General features: G+C 34.2%; 2 long non-coding RNA genes across 2 annotated transcripts in view; one reads left to right on the top strand and one right to left on the bottom strand.

Annotated features, from left to right (window-relative positions):
* The window catches only part of LOC128026574 (uncharacterized), a 51,381-nt gene that overhangs the window by 20,801 nt on the left and 3,253 nt on the right, over positions 1-27,327 (bottom strand). The window contains exons 2-3 of the long non-coding RNA XR_008186457.1: positions 17,812-17,938; positions 1,183-2,975 (exon numbers count right to left, since the gene is read on the bottom strand). This is a non-coding gene — a long non-coding RNA (uncharacterized LOC128026574). The remainder of the gene's footprint in view (positions 1-1,182; positions 2,976-17,811; positions 17,939-27,327) is intronic.
* The window catches only part of LOC128026553 (uncharacterized), a 91,987-nt gene continuing 74,139 nt past the window's right edge, over positions 9,480-27,327 (top strand). Inside the window, exon 1 of the long non-coding RNA XR_008186451.1 lies at positions 9,480-9,577. This is a non-coding gene — a long non-coding RNA (uncharacterized LOC128026553). The remainder of the gene's footprint in view (positions 9,578-27,327) is intronic.

Below are 27,327 nucleotides of genomic sequence, written 5' to 3'. Positions count from 1 at the left end.
TATGATTATTATCAGGTCAGGGCTCAGTAATAATGGATGTGTATTCAGTGATATGTGAGAAACACGAGAGATGAATCACCACTCTGTGCAGGAGCGTGTGGAATGACGAGCTCAGAAAAAAACGAGTTTATTCTTGTTTTATAGCTATTAAAAATAAAGTATTGCAGCGATATCACACAATTCACCAATTAGAGCACACCAAGAGCTAAATTAAGATGTTTTTGAACTGTTTGTGTGAAAATGAAATATTCGCAGCTGCCTATCTGAAATCACTGCCTCCGATCAGCGCGCACAGTGTCACAAGTTCAAAACTAACGAATTTATTCTTGTTTAAGAGCTTTTTAAAATAAATTATTGCCATAAATGCACACAATACATCCATTATAACACAACACGAGCTAAATATAGGTGTTTGTGACCCGTTTAAGTGTGCAAGACTATTTGAAAGCGCGACTGGCAGAATAACATATATCTCTTGAGCTGCAGGATTCTGCCTTTCGTCGTAAGAACGAACACATCACGGACAAGATTATTTCAAAATACATAATAGCTTGGCTAATATAAACGAAAACAGCCACTTGAACATAAACTGTTGAGTATTAAATCTGAAGTGGATCTACTGGATTTTAATATTAAGTGACCGCATATACCTGCTTCTGTCTTCAATTTTAATCTATATAAAAAATTAAACTCATTCATCTTGGCTGCTTTTTTAATGTGTGTACGTATTTATTTATTATTTTGCTCTAACAAGACTTAATCTATATTTAATTTAAATTTAAATCAATTACATTTTATTTTACATTTGATTTGTCCATTTCTGCATCTAAACGCCTAAAAACCTAAAACATGCTCTATTAAACTATTGTTAGCAATTTCTTTATCGTCCAATTTATCTGGTGTACAAGCTTTTATTTTCATAATAAACTCGTTTGTTAGATTATACACAGTTACAGTGGTCTATAATAAATATTGACAGGTTTTATTCAAGCTGTTTAGAATGATTTCCGAAGGCTAATTTTTTAAAATGTAAATCCAAAAAAATAAAAAAATAAATAAAATTTTAATTAATAAAAAACATTGGAAAATAATGACTTGTACTTTTTTATACATTTTGTATAGTTTCATAGTTTATGCATTATAGTTATAAAAACAAATAAATTTAGCCAGTCACATAGAAACCTTGGGCCTTATCCTTTTCTGACAGTTTTAGGGATTTTTAAAAATCCTAAAAAACCTTATTAGTGCTGCAAATAATAATTTCAAACTAATTTGATACTGACCTCTGACATCCTGTGACATGATATTTATTTGAATTTACATAATCTCATGGATGTAACAGTAAAACTGTTCAGCTCACAGATCAAGACTAAGCTGTAATGCAAGCAGAACTTTCACAAATGCTTGTAGGTCAATAAAATCATTACAAAACACTTACAAATCATTTAAGGGATTTGATAACACTGTAAAATAATGTCTAATTTGTTAACATTAGCAAATGCATTGATAACACTTTATAATAACTGCACTCATTAGTAAATAGTCAGTTCATGCTTCATAAAGCCTTGTCCCAATATTAATAGTCAGTAGTAAGCAGTTTATAAATACAGCTATAAATAGCTCATTTATTAAAAAGGAGAGTAAAGGGTCAGTTATCTTCCTATGAAAAATAAACAAATAAAAATAAACAAACAACAACACTGATTGATACAGAACTCAGAAATGTTATTGTGGATTTATGATAAAATCAGCCTGTAAATGAATTCATACTCCTCCAAGAAGACACAAGTAGTTCACACCAAATTTTTTTAACATGAAGCCATATACTGAAGATGTTAAATTGCGAATGGGTTTAGGATACCTTAAATGGTGTGGCCATAGAGATTTATTAAAGTAACATAAAAAAGATACAATAGTTATTTTACTATATCTTTAAAATTTTTAATTCCAACTCTTCATAATTTTTTATATACGTAGAAGTCATCATTTGAAGGAAGCACAGTAAGTTTCATAGCTTTATCATTTTCAAGAGCCAGCATAAAATTAAAACTATCATAACATATAAATCAAGCTTGCAATTCTTAGTACCAATAATGGCCACCAGATGGAGCTATAGGATCACTTTTAAATAATTATTGTAGAAACAACTATGATTTAAATCATTTATAGAAATCTTTCAAAGAAAAATAATATGAATTTTATGTATTTTACTGATAAAATGACCCTCACTTTATTAGAATAACAAGCTGAAGTATTGTGAACTGTATATTAAGAATAATTTCTTTATAGGCTTTATGGACAGATAAGTTTTGAGTGACTCTTGAAGGATCAGCACCACATCCTCTTTTACCAGTTTAAAGAATGTATCTTACAGAACAGGTGCGGATGAATTTTGAATGGCTTGAATGGTTTTGTCGTGGTGATTTTTTGAAATAACAGTAAAATTAACCAGTAAATGTCTTTTATTTTTTTAAGTGCAGCTTCTAAACACTTCAAAAAAATGTACACATAGAAGACAAGTCATTCTGAGGAAATATGCATAGTTTCATGACTATACAACACTATATGGATGATAGAAAATTAAAAAACTATCATACATCTGATGTCACTCTGTCCCTCTGTCACTGTGGGTAATGTGTGTGTGTGTGTGTGTGTGTGTGTGTTAAGTGAATTAGGTGTGAAACTATCAGGGAGCATTTAGTCTCCAGTGCCAACATTTTACAGAACTGCCACTTTCCTGGAGTCTCAGAATTACAATGTGTCAGGTTCTGAGAAATCAAAGATTCCAAAAAATGATTTAATTAGAATACCATGAAGTATTGTGAAATACTATATATTAAGACTTTATATATAGGCTTTATGAACAGATTAGAGTGACTCGTGAAGGACCAGCACCACCTCCTCTTGTCCGATGGTTTGAGGAATATATCTTCCAGAATCCGGGTTTAAGATTTAGGAGCTCATTTTTATTCCACCTCCTTTCCTGAAAGTCTGTCTTGCAGAATTTACTAAAAATTAATCTTCACATTAATTCCTAATTATTTTGCAATTATTTTTGTAAGTTCTTCTTGACCTGTTTTTTTTTCTTCTTCTTCTTTTCTGACCTCATGACCCAGTCAGCATTTTTGTACAATGGTCAAGTCTTAACTTATCCATTTCTGTATTGCATTTGTGTTTGATATTTCTCATGGGTATTACATAATTTTCGACTTTGAGTTAAAACAGTTTGAGTTAAAACTCTTTTTTAGCGCATTTCATCTGTAAAAGAAAACATGCCTAATAATTCTGCACATGAATATAAGGAGTTTTTCTCTTCCAGCTTTCCTGGACTATTGTATAACACTCATAAATTATTAAATAAAAAATAATGGTAGTTATTAAGATTGATATGGTTTGGAATTGGTAAAATGTGCTTGGAAAAAAATCACAATAAAACAATGTTTTAATGTTTAAGTTTGGAATATTAACTGACATGAATGAATGCTATATAAATATTGTTCATGTTAACATAATGTTTATAAATGAAATCTTATTGTAAAGTGTTACTATATATATATATATATATATATATATATGTTAGGGCCGGGACTCGATTAAAAAAATTAATCTAATTAATTAGAGGCTTTGTAATTAATTAATTGAAATTAATCGCATTTTAATCGCATATAAATATTTGACCTGAGAACAGTGAGAAGTAATTTTTTTTTTCACATGGATTTATAATATACCATTGAATAATGACTGAATACATAAGCTTAAGCAACAAAATATTGTTTATTTTTGTTCAACCAAGTGTAGCAGACCAGTGCAATTTTTGCCATGAAGTGTAGCAATAGCATATTTAGAAACAATTTAGAAATAGTACATTTCAGAAATTCAGGAAGCTTATAGGTGCTGGAACCTTCTGTAAAGAGTTTTTTAAGTAAAACACAATACTGTCAATTACATTCAGAACATTGGAAACACTGACTATTAGAAAACATCTCTCTGTTGCTTCAGAGGCCATAACATACTAAGTCCAACTCTCAATAACCTTGGCCAAAACAATAACGAGTTCAACATAAACTGTTGCACCAACAAAATAATATATAGTTCAACATAACGTGTAAAGTCCACGCTAGCTGCTATATGTTTTGCGTTGAGGTGATACTTGAGGCTCGATGTGCTGCAGTGATATCATAGACAGTAGTGATATGCGAAGCGAACGCCAGTTGGTGCTTCAGTATAATCGGTCCGCCGAAACAAATCCAGTGAGAAACGTTCTGCGGTGCAAAAATAAGTTATTAAAAATGCGGGAATTTATTTTTCTGTAATTAATTAATCTTAGTTTACGCGTTATTTTTTGTGTAATTAATTAATCTCAATTAACGCGTTAAAGTCCCGGCCCTAATATATATATATATATATATATATATATATATATATATATATATATATATATATATATATATATATTGTTCTGTGAATGTGATTTTAAAGTCTAGATGATTCGGATTAACCCTTTAACCGCCATATCCTTTAAAACCTCACTGCCAGAGGGATATTGTGAATGCATGTGCCCGCTGGGCACAGTTTACCTGATGCCACCGGGGGTGGCGATGGCATTGGTGGCTTGAGCCCGCCATCGCTGCTTGCAGCTATATTTATTATTATTATTATTTATTTATTTTTTTTTTCCAACGTCTCGGGGGCTTTTGGGGCCCTTAACGTGCTTAAAAAGTCTTGAAAATTGGCACACAGATTGGAACCTGCGGCCATTAGGGCCGGGCAGAGACTGATACACGGGCGTGGCACAGGGGCTCTAAAGCGCCCCCTGGAATATGGAGGGCCATATATCATACATTCTTACTCGTAGACGTATGAAACTCGGTACACATATAAATCTCATCAATCCAAACAACTTTTGTATTGCATATCATAGGCTCCACCCAACAGGAAGTTGGCTATTTAGGGTTTAGTATTCAAATTTTTCGTCAAAGTTGTGGGGGCTTTTGGGGTCCTTAACATACTCAAAAACTCTTGAAAATTTGCGCACACTTTGGAATCTGTGGCCTTTAGGAGCCTGCAGAGGCTGGGACCCGGGCGTGGCACAGGGGCTCTACGGCGCCCCCTGGAACACAGTCAGAAATGTTGATGTATAGCTCACACATACTTGCACATATTCATATGAAACTCAGTAGACATATAGATCTCATCGTGCCGAACAACTTTCGTATTGCATGTCATAGGCTCCACCCAACAGGAAGTCAGCTATTTAGAGTTATGTAAAAAGCGCATGCTCTGGAATTTGAAATACTTGTCATAGGTTTTTTACTCGATTGCCGCCAAACTCGGTCAACATGATCTCAAGACACTGGGGATGAAAAATTGCCAGGGGATTTTTGATATCTCGAACGGTTTGCTCGTGGCGAGGCGTTGAAATTATGGCGAGAAATGAGAAACAGGAAGTGTCTAATACCATCCACATACATTTCCTGATTTCAATCAAACTTCATCAGATTATTCGTTGTATGATGTCGATCGCATATATGTGACTATTAGGAGTCAAAGTTATAGCGCCACCAACTGGCAGAAGGAAGTGTGACATTTTCAATATGATTTGAATTCAGCATCTTATTATTACTCGATTTGCTTCAAACTTCATCAGAATAATGTTAAAACACAGCCGATATAAATCTGCAAGGGGGATATTGATATCTAAAAAATTGTTGGCGTGGCAACATGTCAAACTGGAATACTTCTCAGGTGATTTTGAGGCAAATGACATACTTAGAATTTCACAAAACTCTGAACACACATCAGTATTTCTGATAGGAACTTAAATTGTGAATGGATTTTGGATAGCTTGAATGGTTTTGCCGTGGTGATTTTTTTAAATGACCTTACAAAGGGAATCATTATTGTATTTTTAAATTGCAGCTTCCAAACTCGTCAAAGATTTTTTTCATACAGATAAATAAGTAATTCTGAGGAAATATGCATAGTTTCACGGCTTTACAACACTGTATGGATAACAGAAAATTAAAAAAAACTGTCAAACATCTCATCTCACTCTGGCCCTCAGTTTGAGTATATGTGCTTAGACTTCCATTGTCTGAGAGAAATAGCGCCCCTACAGGTTCAATTCCCGGACTTTTACTTTCACTTTTAAATCGGTTAAAAATACAAATAAATACTTAGATTTAATTCACACTGACAAGCTAAACCAACATATCTGATTATTACCGGTTCAGGGCTCATGGATAAATTATTTCTGGCCAGAGATACGTGAGAAATAGGAGAGATGAATCACCGCTGTGATCACAAGCGTCTGGAGTAAAGAGCTCAGAGAAAACGAATTTATTCCTGTTTTAAAGCTTTTAAAAATAAATTATTACAGCGATATCACACAATCAACCAATTAGAACACACCAAGAGCTAAATTCAGATGTTTTTGAACTGTTTGTGTGAAAATGAAATATTTGCGGCTGTCTATCTGAAATCATTGCCTCCGATCAGCGCGCACAGTGTCACAAGTTCAAAACAAACGAATATATTCTTGTTTAAGAGCTTTTTAAAATAAATTATTGCCACAAATGCACACAATACACCCATTATAACACAACACGAGCTAAATACAGGTGTTTGTGACCCGTTTATGTGCGCAAGACTGTTTGAAAGCGCAACTGGCAGAATAACATATATCTCTCGAGCTGCAGGATTCTGCCTTTCGTCGTACGAACGAACACATCACGGACAAGATTATTTCAAAATACATAATTGCTTGGCTAATATAAACGAAAACAGCCACGTGAACATAAACTGTTGAGAAATAAATCTGAAGTGGATCGGATTTTAATATTAAGTGACCGCATATACCAGCTGCTTCTGTCTTCATTTTAATCTATATAAAAAATAAAGCTCATTCATCTTGGCTGCTTTTTTAATGTGTGTAAGTATTTATTTATTTATTTATTTATTTATTATTTTGCTCTAACAAGAATTAATCTATATTTAATTAAATCAATTCAATTTTATTTTACATTTGATTTGTCCATTTCTGCATCTAAACGCATAAAAAAAACCTAAAACATGCTCTACTATACTATTGACTATTATATTTTCTTTATCGTCCAATTTATTTGGTGTACACACTTCCATTTTCATAATAAACTTGTTTGTTAGATTATACACAGTTACAGTGGTCTATAATAAATATTAACAGGTTTTATTCAAGCTGTTTAGAATGATTGCAGTAGGCTAATTTTTTAAAATGTAAATCCCCCCTAAAAATTATTGTTATTGTTTTCCAATAAATAAAAAACATTTGAAAACAATAACTGTTGTACTTTTTTATACATTTTGTATAATTTCATAGTTTATGCATTATAGTTATAAAAACAAATACATTTTGCCACTAACATAGTAATTTTGGGCCTTATCCTTTTCTGACAGTTTTAGGGATTTTAAAAAATCCTAAAAAACCTTATTTGTGCTGCAAATAATAATTTAAAACTCAAAAAGTAAATAGTCAGTTCATGCTTTATAAAGCCTTGTCCCAATATTAATAGTCAGTAGTAAGCAGTTTATAAATACAGCTATAAATAGCTTGTTCTTGGTTTATAAGCACATTTATTAAAAAGGAGAGTAAAGGGTCAGTTATCTTCCTATGAAAAATAAAAGATAAAAATAAACAAACAACCACACAGATTGATACAGAACTCAGAAATTTTATTGTGGATTTATGATAAAATCAGCCTGTAAATGAATTCATACTCCTCCTCATACTGCTCCATACTCCTTTTTCAACATGATGCCAATATACTGACATGTTAAATTGTGAATGGGTTTAGGATAGCTTAAATGGTGTTGCCATAGAGATTTATTAAAGTAACATAAAAAATGCAATAGTTATTTTACTATATCTTTAAAATTTTTCATTCTTACTCTTCATAATTTTTGTTTATATAAGTAGAAGTCATCATTTGAAGGAAGCACAGTAAGTTTCATAGCTTTATCATTTTCAAGAGCCAGCATAAAATTAAAACTATCATAACTTACAAGCTTGCAATTCTTAGTTCCAATAATGACCACCAGATGGAGCTATAGGATTACTTTTAAATAATTATTGTAGAAACAAGTATGATTTAAATCATTTATAGAAATCTTTCAGAGAAAAATAATATGAATTTTATGAATTTTACTGATAAAATGACCCTCACTTAATTAGAATAACAAGCTGAAGTATTGTGAACTGTATATTAAGAATAATTCTTCATAGGCTTTATGGACAGATACGTTTTGAGTGACTCTTGAAGGTTCACCACCACATCCTCTTTTACCACTGTTTAAAGAATTAATCTTACAGAACAGGTGCGAATGAATTTTGGATAGCTTGAATGGTTTTGTCGTGGTGATTTTTTGAAATAATAGTAAAAAAGGAACCAGTAAATGTCTTTTTATTTTTTTAAAGTGCAGCTTCTAAACACTTCAAAAAAATTTACACATTGAAGACCAGTCATTCTGAGGAAATATGCATAGTTTCATGACTATACAACACTATATTGATGATAGAAAATTAAAAAACTATCATACATCTGATGTCACTCTGTCCCTCTGTCACTGTGGGTAATGTGTGTGTGTGTGTGTGTGTTAAATGAATTAGGTGTGAAACTATCAGGGAGCATTTAGTCTCCAGCGCCAACATTTTACAGAACTGACACTTTCCTGGAGTCTCAGAATTACAATGTGTCAGGTTCTGAGAGATCTAAGATTCCAAAAAATGATTTAATTAGAATTCCATGAAGTATTGTGAAATACTATATATTAAGACTTTATATATAGGCTTTATGAACAGATTAGAGTGACTCGTGAAGGACCAGCACCACCTCCTCTTGTCCGATGGTTTAAGGAATATATCTTCCAGAATCCGGGATTAATATATATATATATATATATATATATATATATATATATATATATATATATATATATATATATATATATATATGGGATATATATATGGGATATACATATGAAATATATATATATGGGATATATATATAAATGTGATTTTAATGTCTAGATGATTCGGATTAACCCTTTAACTGCTGTATCCTTTAAAACCTCACTGCCAGAGGGATATTGTGAATGCATGTGCCCGCTGGGCACAGTTTACCTTATGCCACTGGGGTGGCGATGGCATTGGTGGCTTGAGCCCGCCATCGCTGCTTGCAGCTATATTTATTATTATTTTTATTTTTTATTAAACCTTCCGGGGGGTTTTGGGGGCCTTAACATGCTCAAAAACTCTTGAAAATTGGCACACACATTGGAATCTGCGGCCATCAGGACGCCACAGAGACTGGGACCTGGGCGTGGCACAGGGGCTCTACAGCGCCCCCTGGAACACAGTCAGAAATCTTGAACCATAGCTCACACACACTTGCATATATTTATATGAAACGCGGTACACTTATAGATCTCTTTGAGCTGAACAACTTTCACACTTTATGTCATAGGCTCCGCCCAACAGGAAGTCAGCTATCCAGGGCTGTTTATAAAAAGCATGCTCTGGAATTTGATATACTTGTCATAGGTTATTTACTTGATTGCCAACAAACTCGGTGAACATGATCTCAAGACATTGGGGATGAAAAATTGCGAGGGGATTTTTGATATCTGGAACGGTTTGCACGTGGCGAGGCGTGGCAATTATGGCGAGAAATGAGAAACAGGAAATGTCTAATAACATCCACATACATTTCCTGAATTTGATCAAACTTCATTGGTTTGTTCGTTGTATGATACCGATCGCATATATGTGACTATTAAGAGTCAACGGTATAGCGCCACCAACTGGCAGCAGGAAGTGTGTCATTTTCAAAATTCTTTTAATTCAGAGTCTTATTTTTACTCGATTTGCTTCAAACTTCATCAGAATAATGACAAAATACAGCTGATGTAAATCTGTTGTGGGTATACTGATATCTAATATAGTGTTGCCATGGCAACGTGTCAAACTTGAATATTCTGTTATGGTGATTTTGAGGCAGACAACAAGCTCAGATTTACATTAAACTCAGAACACATATCCGTATTAATGATATCTAGACAATGGCATAAGCTTTTAAAAGGACGTGATAGAGGCACTCTATAGCGCCACCTTTTGTCAAAAGTGGGGGGGTTAGTTTTAGCTACAGACACCAAACTTGGTACATAAATTGTTCTTATCAAGACGGGCAATTTTCTAATTCACAGTCATAAGCTACGACCAACAGGAAGTCAGCTATTTTGATTTGAATATGTATTTTTGGCAAATTCGGCTGTGAATTAATGCATACTCCTCACAGGGGAAGTGCACTATACACACCAAACTTTGTCTACATGTTGAAAAAACATTGAGGAACTTAAATTGCGAATGGATTTTGGATAGCTTGAACGGTTTTGCCGTGGTGATTTTTTGAAATAACAGTAAAAAGGGAAACATTAATTGTCTGGTATTTTTAAATTGCAGCTTCCAAACATTTCAAAACCATTTTTCATTTAGAGAACATGCGATTCTGAGGAAATATTCATAGTTTCACAACTTTACAAAACTGTAAGATTAAAATAAAATTATAAAACTGTCAGACATCTGATCTCACTCTCTGGCATTGTCTCTGTGTGAGGGAAAGGGGGGGGGGGGGTGCTTGAGGACCTGCCTGGCAGAGAGAGAGAGAGATAGGGAGAGAGAGAGAGAGTTAACATCTCTTTAATCACCAGAAAAAAACTGTAATTGTGTGTTGTTGATTTTTTTCATCATTACAGCTTAATAAATCTCTCTATCATTTTCTATCATTTTTAGGGACGAAAAAAACCTAGTACAATTTGTAATCTTGCTGATTTAACAGTAAAACAGTTCAGCTCACAGATAAAGACTAAGCTGTAATGCAGGCAAACATATTTTACAAATGCTTATAGATCAATAAAATTGTTAAAAATGCTTTTTCACAAAGTACATAATAATAAGGCACGTTGATATTCTGATGACATTTTTTTCCAAGTACATTTTACCAATTTCAAATCACATCAATCTTAATAAATACTATAGATCTGGTATTTCATGATTTATGAATGATATATATAATTGTCCTCGATGGCTGGAAGTGAAATACTCATATTCAGGAGTGCTGAATTTTTAGGCATGTCTTCTTGTCATGCATTGGTCATTGAGCTCATTGTAGCGATGCTTCAGGTGTTGAAATAGATTTGTTATAGATTATACAGGTTCACTGTTTGAAGAGTGTATACAGTATGTGTATGTGGTGCAGACGCAGTAGCGAGAGCATGTTATTGTTACGCAAAAACACATTAAAATAATGTGCGAGCATGAATCTCTCCGCTTGCATGCACATTTCCTTTACTTTGACAAAAAACGCGTCCTCTGATACATGCTGCTTTTGCTCGGAGAGCGTGCGCGCGCTTAAAACTCGTTTCCTCTGCTCAAACTGTGTCCTGTGCACTCACAACTCTCTCTATGCTCATGCGCTAGATATTCATTCTTTTCACACCTTTCTACTTCTAACCTTTTCTGTTCACATCTTTTACCATGTGCAGTGTGAATGCTCTGATCCATTAACATGGGCTCTGAAAAAAATATGCATTACAGATAGAGCTTGTGAACCTGGCCTTGCATAGGTATATGCACAGTCTGTCCTGTTCTCCTGCTCCATTTAGGAACGCTTCATTCGGACTGGTTCAGATAGCAACACCAAACTTGCAGTGTGTAATACCTATCATGGCCACCACCAGATGGAGCTATAGGATTACTTTTAAATAATTGTTTTAGAAACGTCTATAAAGCATTTAAATCATTTATAAAAATCTTTTAAAGTAAAACAATATGTATTTTAAAAAGCTAATGAATTTTACTGGTAATATAGTTTTATATAATAATTTCAGAAATGTTTATAGATCAATAAAAGTATTTTTAAAAATGGTTATAGATCATGAAAAGTGCGAATAAGCTCTCTTTGGTTTACATTAGTTAATGCATTAACTAACATGAACTAACAATGAACAATCTATTTTTCAGATAATTTATTAATCTTTTTTATGTTAGTTATTCCTATCATTAAAAATATTATTATTTATGTTTTTTCACAGTACATAAACTAATTTTAAAATAAAAATGTAATAAAAAAAATATTATTAATAATGTATTAAAATATTTTAACTAAGCTTTAATTAACATTTATATAAACACTTATATTGAAAGAGACTGAAATTGAAGTAATTTTTACTTTTAAAAACCACTTGTAAGACACAGTTAACAAATGCAGTGAGCAGATGAAAGGACAGAACAACAAAGATATATAGTGCCCCCTATTGGCAACAGGAAGTGTCATATTTTACACTGCGACAAACTACTCCTAGAAATTTTTTGCCATTAATGTCTTTTTCGTGGTCAGTCTATCTTGAGTTTTTGTTAAGGGTCGTGTCCATGGCGCCATGACAAAATTGATGTCTCGCCATAGGAAGAGAAGTTGTTGTAACTCAGGCATAAAATATTCGATCTTCCCCAAACTTCAAATGTTTGATAAGAGTCTTGGCCTGAACACATCTGAAGGAAAATATTCCATTATAATGATAGCGCCACCTGCTGGCAAAAAGAAGATTGGCACATATAAATGACTGACATATTCCACTTATATTTACGACTTTAAATGCATATTTCTCGCCGTTCGCTTTTTTTACTAAAGCCGCTTGCTGGCGGTGAGCCCGGGTGCGAGGGCCCGATCATCGCTGCTTGCAGCTTTAATTATTATTATTATTATAATTTTTTTCTAACGTTACGGGGGCTTTTGGGGCCCTTAACATGCTTAAAAAGTCTTGAAAATTGGCACACACATTGGAACCTGCGGCCATTAGGGCCGGGCAGAGACTGATACACGGGCGTGGCACAGGGGCTCTACAGCGCCCCCTGGAATATGGAGGGCCATATATCATACATACTTGTACGTAGACGTACGAAACTCGGTACACATATGGAACTCATCAATACAAACAACTTTCGTATTGCATATCATAGGCTCCGCCCAACAGGAAGTTGGCTATTTAGGGTTTATTATTCATATTTGTCGTCAAAGTTGTGGGGGCTTTTGGAGTCCTTAACATACTCACAAACTCTTGAAAATTTGCACACACCTTTGGATCTGTGGCCTTTAGGAGCCTGCAGAGGTTGGGACCCGGGCGTGGCACAGGGGCTCTACGGCGCCCCCTGGAACACAGTCATAAATATTGATGTATAGCTCACACATACTTGCACGTATTAATATGAAACTCAGTACACATATAGATCTCATCGTGCCGAACAACTTGCGTATTGCATGTCATAGGCTCCGCCCAACAGGAAGTCAGCTATTTAGAGTTATGTAAAAAGCGCATGCTCTGGAATTTGATATACTTCTCATAGGTTTTTTACTCGATTGCCACCAAACTTGGTCAACATGATCTCAAGACATTGGGGATGAAAAATTGCCAGGGGATTTTTGATATCTCGAACGGTTTGCTCGTAGCGAGGCGTTGAATTTAATGGCGAGAATTGAGAAACAGGAAGTGTCTAATACCATCCACATACATTTCCTAATTTTAATTAAACTTCATCAGATTATTCATTGTATGATGTCGATCGCATATATGTGACTATTAGGAGTCAAAGTTATAGCGCCACCAACTGGCAGCAGGAAGTGTGTCATTTTCAAAATGCTTTGAATTCAGCATCTTATTTTTACTCAATTTGCTTCAAACTTCATCAGAATAATGATAAAACACAGCCGATATAAATCTGCTGGGGGATATTGATATCTAAAAATATTGTTGCCGTGGCAACATGTCAAACTGGAATACTTCTCAGGTGATTTTGAGGCATATAACATGCTTAGAATTTCATCAAACTCAGAACACATATCAGTATTAGTGACAGCTAGACACTGGCAAAAGTTCATAAGAGGGCGTGGAAGAGGCACTCTATAGCGCCACCTTTTGTCAAAAGTGAGGGGGTTAGTTTTAGCTACAGACACCAAACTCAGTACAAAAATTGTTCTTATCAAGACGGACAACTTTCTAATTCACAGTCATCAGCTACGACCAACAGGAAGTCGGCTATTTTGATTTGAATGTGGATTGTTTTTTACATTTAGCTGTGAATTAATGCATACTGCTCAGAGGAGAGTAACACTATACACACCAAACTTGGTGTACATGTTGAAAAAACATTGAGGAACTTAAATTGTGAATGGGTTTTGGATAGCTTGGATGGTTTTGTCGTGGTGATTTTTTTAAATGACAATAAAGATGGAATTATTAATTTTCCTGCATTTTTAAATTCCAAACACTTCAAAACCTTTTTTCATACAGAAAAAAAGTTATTCTGAGTAAATATGCATAGTTCCATGACTTTACAACACTGTATGGATAACAGAAAATTAAAAAACTGTCATATCATATCAAGACATATCATATCACTCTGTCCCTCTGTTTGAGTGTGTGTGCTTAGACTTCCATTGTCTGAGAGAAATAGCGCCCCTACAGGTGCAGTTACCGGACTAAAAAAGGGAGGAGACTGTCTTTTGGTTTCACTTTTAAATAGGTTAAAATACAAATAAATACTTGGATTTAATTCACACTGACAAGCTAAACCAACATATATGATTATTATCAGGTCAGGGCTCATTAATAATGGATGTGTGGTCAGTGATATGTGAGAAACATGAGAGATGAATCACGCTCTGAGCAGGAGCGTGTGGAATGACGAGCTCAGAAAAAAACGAGTTTATTCTTGTTTTATAGCTATTAAAAATAAAGTATTGCAGAGATATCACACAATTCACCAATTAGAGCACACCAATAGCTAAATTAAGATGTTTTTGAACTGTTTGTGTGAAAATGAAATATTCGCAGCTGCCTATCTGAAATCACTGCCTCCGATCAGCGCGCACAGTATCACAAGTTCAAAACTAACGAATTTATTCTTGTTTAAGAGCTTTTTAAAATAAATTATTGCCATAAATGCACACAATACATCCATTATAACACAACACGAGCTAAATGCAGGTGTTTGTGACCCGTTTAAGTGTGCAAGACTATTTGAAAGCGCGACTGGCAGAATAACATATATCTCTGGAGCTGCAGGATTCTACATAATAGCTTGGCTAATATAAACGAAAACAGCCACGTGAACATAAACTGTTGAGAAATAAATCTGAAGTGGATCTACTGGATTTTAATATTAAGTGACCGCATATACCAGCTGCTTCTGTCTTCAATTTTAATCTATATAAAAAATTAAACTCATTCATCTTGGCTGCTTTTTTAATGTGTGTATGTATTTATTTATTATTTTGCTCTAACAAGACTTAATCTATTTTTAATTAAATCAGTTACATTATATTTTACATTTGATTTGTCCATTTCTGCATCTAAACGCCTAAAAACCTAAAACATGCTCTATTATACTACTGTTAGCAATTTCTTTATCGTCCAATTTATCTGGTGTACACACTTTTATTTTCATAATGAACTTGTTTGTTAGATTCTACACAGTTACAGTGGTCTATAATAAATATTAACAGGTTTTATTCAAGCTGTTTAGAATGAATGCAGTAGGCTAATTTTTTGAAATGTCAATCCAAAAAAATTAAAATAAATAAATAAATAAAAAACATTGGAAAACAATAACTGTTGTACTTTTTTATACATTTTGTATAATTTCATAGTTTATGCATTATAAGTATTAAAACAAATAAATTTAGCCACTCACATAGAAATCTTAGGCCTTATCCTTTTCTGACAGTTTTCTGACCTTATTTGTGCAGCAAATAATAATTTCAAACTAATTTGATACTGACCTCTGACATCCTGTGACATGATATTTATTTGAATTTACATAATCTCATGGATGTAACAGTAAATCTGTTCAGCTCACAGATCAAGACTAAACTGTAATGCAAGCAGAACTTTCACAAATGCTTGTAGGTCAATAAAATCATTACAAAACACTTACAAATAATTTAAGGGATTTGATAACACTGTAAAATAATGTTTAATTTGTTAACATTAGCAAATGCATTGATAACACTTTATAATAACTGCACTCATTAGTAAATAGTCAGTTCATGCTTTATAAAGCCTTGTCCCATTTTTTATAGTCAGTAGTAAGCAGTTTATAAATACAGCTATAAATAGCTTGTTCTTGGTTTATAAGCACATTTATTAAAAAGGAGAGTAAAGGGTCAGTTTTCTTCCTATGAAAAATAAAAAAATAAAAATAAACAAACAACAACACAGATTGATACAGAACTCAGAAATTTTATTGTGGATTTATGATAAAATCAGCCTGTAAATGAATTCATACTCCTCCAAGAAGACACAAGTAGTTCACACAAAACTTTTTAACATGAAGCCAATATACTGAAAATGTTAAATTGTGAATGGGTTTAGGATACCTTAAATGGTGTGGCCATAGCGATTTATTAAAGTAACATAAAAAAATACAATAGTTATTTTACTATATCTTTCAAATTTTTCATTCCAACTCTTCATAATTTTTTATATACGTAGAAGTCATCATTTGAAGGAAGCACAGTAAGTTTCATAGCTTTATCATTTTCAAGAGCCAGCATAAAATTAAAACTATCATAACATATAAATCAAGCTTGCAATTCTTAGTACCAATAATGGCCACCAGATGGCGCTATAGGATCACTTTTAAATAATTATTGTAGAAACACGTATGATTTAAATCATTTATAGAAATCTTTCAAAGAAAAATAATATGTATTTGATGTATTTTACTGATAAAATGACCCTCACTTAATTAGAAAAACAAGCTGAAGTATTGTGAACTGTATATTAAGAATAATTCTTTATAGGCTTTATGGACAGATACGTTTTGAGTGACTCTTGAAGGATCAGCACCACATCCTCTTTTACCACTGTTTAAAGAATGTAGCTTACAGAACAGGTGCGGATGAATTTTGGATAGCTTGAATGGTTTTGTCGTGGTGATTTTTTGAAATAACAGTAAAAAGTAACCAGTAAATGTCTTTTATTTTTTTAAAGTGCAGCTTCTAAACACTTTAAAAAAAAATTACACATAGAAGACAAGTCATTCTGAGGAAATATGCATAGTTTCATGACTATACAACACTATATGGATGATAGAAAATTAAAAAACTATCATACATCTGATCTCACTCTGTCCCATTTTTGGTAGTTTAGGCCATGTGCACAAGTTGTGTGTAAGAGGCCTGCAGATCTGTGGACTACATAAGAATAAGGCCAAAAAACTGACGAGATATTGCTCTGTATCAGCAGTAATCGGTAGCCTCTATATATGGAGGCGCAGGTGCCACCTTTACCCTTAATGTGCAAAATGGACTGAGATATTGGCTGCTGTTGTACATCTTTCTGTCAAATTTGGATTAAGCCATGATATATGCTTATCTTTTAATCCAAATAAAGAATTTATGTGTGTGTTAAGTGAATAAGGTGTGAAACTATCAGGGACCATTTAGTCTCCAGTGCCAACATTTTACAGAACTGACACTTTCCTGGAGTCTCAGAATTACAATGTGTCAGGTTCTGAGAGATCTAAGATTCCAAAAAATGATTTAATTAGAATACCATGAAGTATTGTGAAATACTATATATTAAGACTTTATATATAGGCTTTATGAACAGATTAGAGTGACTCGTGAAGGACCAGCACCACCTCCTCTTGTCTGATGGTTTGAGGAATATATCTTCCAGAATCCGGGATTAAGATTTAGGAGCTCATTTTTATTCCACCTCCTTTCCTGAAAGTCTGTCTTGCAGAATTGACTAAAAATTAATCTTCACATTAATTCCTAATTATTTTGCAATTATTTTTGTCAGTTCTTCTTGACCTGTTTTTTTTTTCTTCTTCTTTTCTGACCTCATGACCCAGTCTGCATTTTTGTACAATGGTTAAGTCTTAACTTATCCATTTCTGTATTGCATTTGTGTTTGATATTTCTCATGGGTATTTCATAATTTTCGACTTTGAGTTAAAACAGTTTGAGTTAAAACTCTTTTTTAGCGCATTTCATCTGTAAAAGAAAACATGCCTAATGATTCTGCACATGAATATAAGGAGTTTTTCTCTTCCAGCTTTCCTGGACTATTGTATAGCACTCATAAATGATTAAATAAAAAATAATGGTAGTTATTAAGATTGATATGGTTTGCAATTGGTAAAATGTGCTTGGAAAAAAATCACAATAAAACAATGTTTTAATGTTTAAGTTTGGAATATTAACTGACATGAATGAATGCTATATAAATATTGTTCATGTTAACATAATGTTTATAAATAAAATCTTATTGTAAAGTGTTACTATATATATATATATATATATATATATATATATATATATATATATATATATATATATATATATATATATTGTTCTGTGAATGTGATTTTAAAGTCTAGATGATTCGGATTAACCCTTTAACCGCCATATCCTTTAAAACCTCACTGCCAGAGGGATATTGTGAATGCATGTGCCCGCTGGGCACAGTTTACCTGATGCCACCGGGGTGGCGATGGCATTGGTGGCTTGAGCCCGCCATCGCTGCTTGCAGCTATATTTATTATTATTATTATTACGGTGCCAAATGATTCGCCTTTTTGAAGGCCTAAACATACTCAAAAAGTCAGGAAAATTTGCACACACCTCCGAACTGGCGAAAATTTACGTCTGATATGGGTTTCAGAAGTGGGCGTGGCAAAATGGCTCGATAGCGCCACCTATACACGTTCAACGGTGTGCGCCTCGAGCTATGTTTCACGCACATGTATGAAAATCGGTACACACATGTAACACACCAAGACCTACAAAAAAGACTCTTGGGGCAAAATTCTAAACCCAACAGGAAGTCAGATATTTTTTATTTTATGAGCAAATTTTTTGTCATTTTTGCCATTTCCATGCGTTGTATTTTAACGAACTCCTCCTAGAGATTAATTCAGATCGACACCAAATTAGGTATGCCTAATCTAAATGCCTTTGCGATGTTAAATTGTGAAGATCTTGATTTTTCGTTCAAGTTCGTGTCCGTGGCGGCCTGGCGAATTTCGATGATTCGCCATGAAAAATGAAGTTGCTATAACTCAGACATACAATGTCCAATCTGACCCAAACTTCACATGTTTGATAAGACTCGGAACCTGAACAGATTGACATGCCAATATTCAGTTATAGTCATAGCGCCACCTATTGGAAACAGGAAGTGACATTATTACACTGTGACAAACTACTCCCAGAAATTCTCTTTTTTGTGGTCAGTCTAATCTAAAGACCAGTGTGATGTTTAGTTGTGAAGATCTTGAGTTTTTGTTAAAAGGCGTGTCCATGGCGCCATGACGAATTTCGATTTCTCGCCATGGGAATAAAAGATGTTATAACTCTGGCATAAAATGTCCGATCTTGCCCAAACTTCACATGTGTGATAAGGGTACTGGCTTGAACACATCTGAAGGCCAATATTCCATTATAACGATAGTGCCACCTGCTGGCAACAGGAATATTGGCACACATATGGAATAAACTTTGATATTGCACTTATATTTATGAGTTTAAATGCATATTTCTCAACGTTCACCTTTTTACTAAAGCCACACGATGGCGGTGAGCCCGGGTGCGAGGGCCCGTTCATCGCTGCTTGCAGCTTTAATTATTATTATTATTTTTTTTTTTTTTCTAACGTTACGGGGGCTTTTGGGGCCCTTAACATGCTTAAAAAGTCTTGAAAATTGGCATACACATTGGAACCTGCGGCCATTAGGGCCGGGCAGAGACTGATACACGGGCGTGGCACAGGGGCTCTACAGCGCCCCCTGGAATATGGAGGGCCATATATCATACATACTTGTACGTAGACGTACAAAACTCGGTACACGTATAGAACTCATCAAACATACAAACAACTTTCGTATGGCATATCATAGGCTCCGCCCAACAGGAAGTTGGCTATTTAGGGTTTATTATTCATATTTGTCATCAAAGTTGTGGGGGCTTTTGGAGTCCTTAACATACTCAAAAACTCTTGAAAATTTGCACACACTTTGGAATCTGTGGCCTTTAGGAGCCTGCAGAGGCTGGGACCCGGGCGTGGCACAGGGGCTCTACGGCGCCCCCTGGAACACAGTCAGAAATGTTGTTGTATAGCTCACACATACTTGCACGTATTAATATGAAACTCAGTACACATATAGATCTCATCGTGCTGAACAACTTGCGTATTGCATGTCATAGGCTCCGCCCAACAGGAAGTCAGCTATTTAGAGTTATGTAAAAAGCGCATGCTCTGGAATTTGATATACTTGTCATAGGTTTTTTACTCGATTGCCACCAAACTCGGTCAACATGATCTCAAGACATTGGGGATGAAAAATTGCCAGGGGATTTTTGATATCTCGAACGGTTTGCTCGTAGCGAGGCGTTGAATTTATGGCGAGAATTGAGAAACAGGAAGTGTCTAATACCATCCACATACATTTCCTAATTTTAATCAAACTTCATCAGATTATTCATTGTATGATGTCGATCGCATATATGTGACTATTAGGAGTCAAAGTTATAGCGCCACCAACTGGCAGCAGGAAGTGTGTCATTTTCAAAATGCTTTGAATTCAGCATCTTATTTTTACTCGATTTGCTTCAAACTTCATCAGAATAATGTTAAAACACAGCCGATATAAATCTGCTGGGGGGATATTGATATCTAAAAATATTGTTGCCGTGGCAACATGTCAAACTGGAATACTTCTCAGGTGATTTTGAGGCATATAACATGCTTAGAATTTCATCAAACTCAGAACACATATCAGTATTAGTAACAGCTAGACACTGGCAAAAGTTCATAAGAGGGCGTGGAAGAGGCACTCTATAGCGCCACCTTTTGTCAAAAGTGGGGGGGTTCGTTTTAGCTACAGACACCAAACTCAGTACAAAAATTGTTCTTATCAAGACGGACAACTTTCTAATTCACAGTCATTAGCTACTACCAACAGGAAGTCGGCTATTTTGATTTGAATGTGGATTGTTTTTTACATTTAGCTGTGAATTAATGCATACTGCTCAGAGGAGAGTAACACTATAAACATCAAACTTTGTCTACATGTTGAAAAAACATTGAGGAACTTAAATTGTGAATGGGATTTGGATAGCTTGGATGGTTTTGTCGTGGTGATTTTTTTAAATGACAGTAAAAATGGAATTATTAATTTTCCTGCATTTTTAAATTCCAAACACTTCAAAACCTTTTTTTCATACAGAAAAGAAAGTTATTCTGAGTAAATATGCATAGTTTCATGACTTTACAACACTGTATGGATAACAGAAAATTTAAAAACTGTCAGACCTCTCATCTCACTCTGTCCATCTGTTTGAGTGTGTGTGCTTAGACTTCCATTGTCTGAGAGAAATAGCGCCCCTACAGGTTCAGTTACCGGACTAAAAAAGGGAGGAGACTCTCTTTTGGTTTCACTTTTAAGTCGGTTAAAATACAAATAAATACTTGGATTTAATTCACACTGACAAGCTAAACCAACATATATGATTATTATCAGGTCAGGGCTCATTAATAATTGATGTGTGGTCAGTGATACATGAGAAACACGAGAGATGAATCACCGCTCTGAGCAGGAACGTGTGGAATGATGAGCTCAGAAAAACGAGTTTATTCTTGTTTTATAGCTATTAAAAATAAAGTATTGCAGCGATATCACACAATTCACCAATTAGAGCACACCAAGACATAAATTAAGATGTTTTTGAACTGTTTGTGTGAAAATTAAATATTCGCAGCGGCCTATCTGAAATCACTGCCTCCGATCAGAGCGCACAGTGTTACAAGTTCAAAACTAACGAATTTATTCTTGTTTAAGAGCTTTTTAAAATAAATTATTGCCATAAATGCACACAATACACCCATTATAACACAACATGAGCTAAATACAGGTGTTTGTGACCCGTTTATGTGCGCAAGACTATTTGAAAGCGCGACTGGCAGAATAACATATATCTCTCGAGCTGCAGGATTCTGCCTTTCGTCGTAAGAACGAACACATCACGGACAAGATTATTTCAAAATACATAATAGCTTGGCGAATATAAACGAAAACAGCCACGTGAAGAATCAGGGTATCTTCCGTCCATTCCAAATCCGTTTCAAATTAAAAAACAGAAAACGAAAGACTCAAGAGGATTCAAGTGAGATAACATGAATTAAATCACGAGAAATGGAAAAATGGCTCGTTTATTCGTTATTCCATCTAGGTTAACAAACGGAAAATGAGTTTTTAACTTGATTTCTCATTTTGTCGTCTTGGGTTTAAAAAACGACTTATGGCTTCAATATTTCATTCGCACTTGTGGGCGGAGCTGAAACGCTTCTTTCATCTGATTGGTCGGATCGATCCGCCTTCTACTCGGGCTCCTCAGTCTTTCAGAATAAGAGTCTTACAAGAGTAATATCTGAAACCAGATGTAGACACATAATTCGCGTATTGTATGAATATTGTCCCACTGTAAATACAGTGCAAATAGTTCTGTCTCCTGGGATAAAAGTGAAGTGGAAATAAAAATCAATAATAGACTGAACATTTCCATGATAATATGTGTGTAACATTTACCACTCTCATCTTTTAAGTCTAATGGCACTAGGTAGGTGTGTGTGACATTAATAATTAATTGTGGAAATTAATATAGTTAATTTTATTAAATAAATTAGAATTATTAGTTTTATTACAGACAAAATTGAATGATGTTTCTCTTTTAGTCTTCTTTGTTGGCCTTGACAACGACTAAAATTTTATTGTTTCACCAAATTCAGCTCAGATCTTCAGACTCGTTTGACTCGTTGCTGTAACTGGTCAGACTTTTTCCTTCTCTAAAAATCCTAGTGACTTTCATTATCTGAGCGATGAAGGTCTTACACTTAAGGTCCACTAGAGGGGGAGACAGGATTTCTGTTTATGTAAGTTTAAATGACAGATAAATACATTAATTTCATGTGTACTACCATGGATATGCCATATCTGTGTAACACAGGTTCTTCAATGATAGATGGGGTGGTAGGGGGGTATACCTTAGCTCAATGATAGCTGTATAATATAAAACAACATTAACTACTGCAGCTGGTACCAAATAAAAATGATTAAGTTTTGGAAAAAAAAGTCAAATGTACTTGCACAAATGACTTGCTGTTACATAATACCCCATATGCGTTGTTGGGGACGTTTTCGTCCACTAGGGGGTAAAGTTGAGTCTTATTTTGGCCACAACTTTCTCTGTGTTGCAGCTAATGGAATGATTGGTGACAAATCTTATTTTGACACTTATTTTGGGAAAATACTTAAAATATATCAAAAACTCAACAGTATACTGTGGGTAAATTCACTACCCTTTTTGTTATGTTTGGGATGAAAACACCCACTAAATTAAAATGCTGTAAAAATGTCTCAGATAAAGATTTTTTTTTTTTTTTTTTTTTTGCATAAATCTATTAATCACCTTCAGTCCTGATCAAACTACCAAATGTTTAAAAAAAAAATCAAAGATTTTAACTCTTTAATTACCAAGTTCATAAATTATGTCACTGATTTGGGAAGAAAAAACACACACAAAATGACATATTTTCAATATAAAAAGTAATTGTGGACTGGATATTTTTTTTTACCTTTTATGACAGTCTTGGGCATGTCAAAGATTAATAACTGTAGATTAGCTTTGATGTATTGTTAGTTTTGTGCAGCATTAGATTTTAATTTTTTCTCCCTCATTTATTGTTGGTGGCTGTTTTTGTCCCATTGACTTCCATTATAACGACATTTTTTGATTGCAAAGCCATGACACCATATAATCATGCACTCTTGATTGTTGTTGGTTTTCCCTGTTGGGAAGAGGTAACATTTGTTATTTTTACAGTTGATCACTAGGTGGGACCATTAACCCTTTAGGCCTGTACAAAAAAAGGCTTAGTTTCTGGCCTGTATATAGAGTTATATGGAGTTTAACAGCAAATTATAGTGTGTGTGTGTGTGTGTGTGTGTGTGTGTTTGAGAGAGAGAGAGAGAGAGAGTGTGTGGGAGAGACCTTTGTTTACTTACCTGGATGTATCTGAAAAAATCCAAATATGCACCTCATGCTCTCAGAACTACATGGACTAAACAATAAAAAAAAGAAGTGTGTTTATGCACCTGCTGACTTTTGATGGTGAAAAGAACGGAGGGCCTATGTGTGAAATACTTGTCTTTTCTTGATGGTGAAGCCAGTTTAAAACCTTTAAATCTTATAAAAAAAACTACTTTGAACATAATTGATTATGGACCAAAATGCAATACCAACTTCAAATAAGCAGCAACTCGCTGGAGGGGTCAAGCTGCATAATCATTTCTAAAACTCTGGTTCAAGTCAAGCCCTTTCTCGTATTGCTTGCTGCTCTTCTCACCATCAAATGACCAGAAGGATGGCATGCAAGTGTTTAAATCCATGTACTGTTTTTGTTTAGTCTATACTTATCACCAACATTAAAAGGCAGCAGGTGCATAAATACACTTTTGTTTACCCCATGTAGTTCTGAGAGCTGAGGTGTACATTTAGATTTTCTCAAATACATCAAGGTAAGTGCGCAAAAGTCTCTCTCTCTCTCTCTCTCTCTCTCTCTCTCTCTCTCCTACACACATACACACAATATAATTTGCTGTTATACTCCACATAACTCTATATACAAGTCAGAAACTAAGCTTTTTTTTGCACAGGCCTATCTAAAGGGTTGATGGTCCCACCTAGTGATCAACTGTAAAAAAAAAATAACAAATTTTACCTCTTCCCAACAGGGAAAACCACAAACAATCAAGAGTGCATGATTATGTTTCATGGCTTTTCAATCAAAAATGTAATTATAATGGAAGTCAGTGAAAAAAAAACATCCACCAACAATCAATTAGGGGAAAAAATGTTTATCTAATGCTTATAGCAGTTTAATTGAGTGAATGTTTTCATCCCGAACATAACGAAAGGGTAGTGAATTTGAACAATGCACAAGGGATACATAATAATTTTTATTTGGCACCAGCTGCAATTAATGTTGACAGCTAGCAGGAGTGTGGTGGGGTGCGAGGTCTGTTTTGACCAATGGATGGAGACCTCAAGGCAGTGGCCTTAATGCTTATCTGAAGATTTGTCTTTATAGATTACAGTTTACATTGTACTTACTGAAGTACACCTCTGCATGCAGACACCCAACTGTACAAATTCATTTATAGATTTAAAACCCAGTCCTGAACCGGGAGAACCATGTTCTGCAGAGTTCAGTTCCAACACACTTGCTTGGACATTGCTACTGATCCTGAAGACCTTGCTTAGCTTAGGTGTGTTTATTTGGGGTAGCTAAACTTTGCAGGACACTGGACAAGTTTAGCTAAGTTTAGCCATCCATTTACATTCAGTGCATGTGATTTATCAACACTGAGTACATCTTAAAATGTACAGCTCATGAAAAATAAAAGTTCTAGATGGACAAACATTAAATGCATGAACCAGTGTGAATAAAAAATATATTAAAATACATTTGGAGGTAGGTTGAAAAAGCCAGAATGGGAAGTTTTAAAGTACAGCTTGAAGTGTGAAGTTTATTCTTGTACACAGATAGGGCATATTCATGGTAGTACACATGAAATTAATGTATTTATTTGCCATTTTACGTAAATAGGAATCCTGTCTCCCCCTCTAGTGGACATTAAGTGTAAGACCTTCATTGCTCAGATAATGAAAGTCACTAGGATTTTTTGAGAAGGAAATTTGGTGAAACATTAAAATTTTAGTCCTTGTCAATTACTCTCATAATAAATGATAATAATGTTCAAATATATGTTGGCTTTCTCAAGGCCAACAAAGAAGACTAAAATAAAAACCATTCAATTTAGTATGTAATAAAACGAATATTAGTAATTTATTTCATAAATTTAACTATATTAATTTCCACAATTAATTATTAATGTCACACACACCTACCTAGTGCCTTTTGACTTAAAAGATGAGAGTGGTAAATGTTACAGACATATTATCATGGAACTGTTCAGTCTTTTATTTCCTCTTCACTTTTATCCAAGGAGACAAAACTATTTTCACTGTATTTACAGTGGGACAATATTCATACAATACTATAACCTAGAAATAATTTAAAGGCGTGACTTGCAAGTCACAGCAGCACGAATTATGTGCGCAGCAACATCTGACTCAAATATTATGTTAATTAACAGTGAGCGGTGGTTTCAGACACTACTCTTATAAGACTCTTATTCTGAAACAATGTAAGCTCGAGTTGAAGGCGGAGCGATCCGACCAATCAGATGAAAGGAGCGTTTCAGCTCCGCCCACAAGTTCGAATGAAATATTGAAGCCATAAGCCGTTTTTTAAACCCAAAACGACAAAATGAGAAATCAAGTCAAAAACTCATTTTCCGTTTGTTAACCTAGATGGAATAACGAATAAACGAGCCATTTTTCCATTTCTGGTTATTTAATTCATGTTCTCTCACTTGAATCCTCTTGAGTTTTTCGTTTTCTGTTTTTTAATTTGAAACGGATATGGAATGGACGGAAGATACCTTGATTGTGAAGATAAACTGTTGAGAAATAAATCTGAACTGGATCTACTGGATTTTAATATTAATTGACCGCATATACCAGCTGCTTCTGTCTTCAATTTTAATCTATATAAAAAATTTAACTCATTCATCTTGGCTGCTTTTTTAATGTGTTTACGTATTTATTTATTATTTTGCTCTAACAAGACTTAATCTATATTTAATTAAATCAATTACATTTTATTTTACATTTGATTTTTCCATTTCTGCATCTAAACGCCTAAAAACCTAAAACATGCTCTATTATACTATTGTTAGCAATTTCTTTATCGTCCAATTTATCTGGTGTACAAGCTTTTATTTTCATAATAAACTTGTTTGTTAGATTATACACAGTTACAGTGGTCTGTAATAAATATTGACAGGTTTTATTCAAGCTGTTTAGAATGATTGCAGTAGGCTAATTTTTTAAAATGTAAATCCCCCCCCCAAAAAAAAAAAAAAAAAAATAAATAAATAAAAAACATTGGAAAATAATAACTTGTACTTTTTTATACATTTTCTATAGTTTCATAGTTTATGCATTATAGTTATAAAAACAAACAAATTTAGCCACTCACATAGAAATCTTAGGCCTTATCCTTTTCTGACAGTTTTAGGGATTTTTTAAAATCCTAAAAACCTTA

Source organism: Carassius gibelio, chromosome A2, assembly GCF_023724105.1.
Source record: "Carassius gibelio isolate Cgi1373 ecotype wild population from Czech Republic chromosome A2, carGib1.2-hapl.c, whole genome shotgun sequence".
Classification (NCBI taxonomy): Eukaryota; Metazoa; Chordata; class Actinopteri; order Cypriniformes; family Cyprinidae; genus Carassius; species Carassius gibelio.
This window is presented reverse-complemented; position numbering and strand designations above follow the sequence as displayed.